Consider the following 2,789-nt stretch of genomic DNA (forward strand, 5'->3'; position numbering starts at 1 on the left):
TATTCTTTGCATGCCATCTCTCAACATTTTCTTTGAGATCAACAGTCACAGGTAGGCAGCAGAGCAGGACCCCAAAAGTTTTAGATGTACTCTGCAAACTACAGACTGCTTTCTTGTTTCTTCCTAACAGGGGATATTCAGTCCTGGCACCGACAGCTAGCCCCTTCAGCTGGCAGTCATCTTCATTATTTTCAGTCTGCTTAGCTAAGACTGTGCAAGAACTCTTCAAAACATGTGCGAATAAACTAAGTAGCCGCCTTAAATCCTTAGGTCTTCTGGGCATTTCAGGATTAGCTGCCGTGGCAGTCTCACTCATTACACCCAAGACCACCTGTGGAGCTGTCAAAATTGCAGAAAGGTCTTACTGGAGATGAAGGTGCCCAGTTCAGATACAGAAGTCACTGAGCTTAGGGAATTTGAATTTGTGTCCACCTCGACTAGAAAGGAGAAAGCCTATACTGCTATCAATTCTACAGGTATGCAACTCAGAGCAGAAAAGGAAGGAAGAAATAACCCACCTAGAAGTAAAACAGAGAAAAAGCTGTGGTGTCTGGTAGAACAGCTCAAAGCTTTCCACAACAAATAGTGCCTAGATATGTTGTACAGTTGTTGATAACAATCCTGGGGAAGGCCCCTGCATTGCAGCTTATTCTCATGATCTCGAAGACATGGTCCACAGCAGGTGGAGACATCACTTGTGCCTGACAGAGTTCCAATTTACTGAGAAAGATCCTCTGTCAAGGCTGAAAGGCCAAAAAATGAGCCAGTTTTCCCCTCCACTGGTTTAACATGTTTGCTAATCCTCTACAGCACTAGGCACAGTCTCGTGTATGCGTTTAGCCTTTTCAGCCCATTAGCAGAGTAACTGTAGGATCCCCAACCCAACTGCTTTACAGCCTAGTTTTCTGAGATGTCAAGTTCAGTCAAGTCAGTACTATTTGGTACATCTGAAGAAAAAAAAAAAAAAAAAAGATGGTTCTGTGACTCACCCCTACAATGACATGCTGGTGCACATTCATGCAAGATGAGAAGAGGAGCAGTGATGAAGGTCACAGCCATCAAGGAGCTGTTAAGAACAGTAAGACCTTGCCAAGAAGAGTTGGCAGGATTTGTACAAATGCTCCGTTTAGCCTGTCTTTAGGAGGAACTATTTGAGTCTTTGACATCCCACCACCACACAATGAAATAAATGCCTTAGGTTTTTCCTGGGGCCTGTATTTCTGGGGTCACCACTTTCACTACAGTGCTTCATTCCTACAATATGCAGAGGATTAGGCAAAAAAGCAGGTAACAAAAGTTGTCACTAAGATATGCACCGAGCATTATTTGGCTGAGAAATCTGGGAGCAATTACCGGAGGCAGTAACTGAAGAAACCTCTACCATGCATACTCCTTAGTGGACTGAGCCTCCAACACTTCTGCTGGACCAGCCCCACATTCTTCACAGAAGAAAAAGTTACCAAGTCAAACAGTGGAATCATCTAGCAGCTGCTGTACATCAAATCCTAGCATGAACCAGCTTGCCACACTGAATTTAGGGTAAGAAATGAAGAGGTCCATACTAGGGGCTGAGTAGGAAACCTGCCCATTGGTCTAAACAGTAAGTATCTGGTAACTAAATTGGAAGTCAGGGCTTATTAGTGACTGGTCGTATCTGGAAACCTTTCAAGCTACAAGCGGTCCAGAAATTCTCAGAAGCAGAGCTCCGAAGCCCCTTCCTTACTTGCTTTTCGTTTAAAGTACTCCAAAGCTGGCAGTAAATCCACCATGCTGGGATACAGCCAAAGAGGTACATTTAAACAATTTTACCATGAATCTTCAACAGGGAAACGATTGAAAAAAAACAAAAGCCCAGCTGTTAGCGCACTGTAATTATGGTCCTTTCGTATGTGCTGGATGATGCCAAGGGGCACGCTGCTAGAGGGCACACTGACATCTGGAGGCAAATGCCATTGCTGGCCAATCTAAAATAGCTGTTGCTATTTGTCCCAGTTGGGCTTCAGCCAGTGCCGCAGGGGAAAGATCTGCTTGCGAGACAAAGAGAGAACTCCAGGCCTGTGAGAAAGCAAAGCCAAAACAGGACAAAAAGGCAGGATGCCACCTGCTACCTCTAAAGAAGTACAGCACAGTGCTGAGGCTAGAGGCCTGCATAATATCCAGCTGGCCCAAGGCTATAAAATCCAAGGTAAAACAACGTGGCGATGCCTGCAAGGCACCTCAGGGGTAGGCTGAGTCCCCCACATGGTCTACCTTGCTTAATTGGAGTGGCAGCTCCAATCCTGCCCTTTCTGGACAGGGCAGCTCTTTAGGGTTTCTTTACAAGCCAGTGGAGAAGTGACAACTAGCATTAGAGGCTTTGGGATCTGCTCCACAGAGACTGATGGGAACAACCACGGAAGCAGCAACATTAGACCCCAGGGTCACTGGAAAGGATTTTCCACGTCCTACTCCAACAGGACTTGACCACAATAATATGTGGAAGAGGGGAACCGTGGCTAGAAAAGAGTAGCCAGCATTTGAAGTGACCGTCCATGTGTTTCCACCCATTGCCCTTTAGAGCAAAGCTAAATCTTCTAATGAAGACTGATTTCCGCCCCCTCAAGCTGCACAGGAATCAGTTAAAAAATAAGCTGCTGGGAAAAAAAAAAAAAAAACGCTTAGGGGATGATGGAACGAGAAACCTTATGCAACTCAACTCTGCACTGAGGTAAAACACTCGCCAATTAGTCCAATCATGTCAGCAAGGCTTTAAGCTCTATTTTTTCCATGTATTAATATGGGCTTAAGCA

At 45.2% G+C, this 2,789-nt stretch overlaps 1 protein-coding gene across 4 annotated transcripts in view; it reads right to left on the bottom strand.

The window, feature by feature from the left end:
- Nucleotides 1-2,789, bottom strand: part of ULK1 (unc-51 like autophagy activating kinase 1) — a 100,945-nt gene that overhangs the window by 28,271 nt on the left and 69,885 nt on the right. The window lies entirely within an intron of this gene.

Source organism: Gavialis gangeticus, unplaced genomic scaffold, assembly GCF_001723915.1.
Source record: "Gavialis gangeticus isolate Ggan-Ray unplaced genomic scaffold, GavGan_comp1, whole genome shotgun sequence".
NCBI lineage: Eukaryota > Metazoa > Chordata > Crocodylia > Gavialidae > Gavialis > Gavialis gangeticus.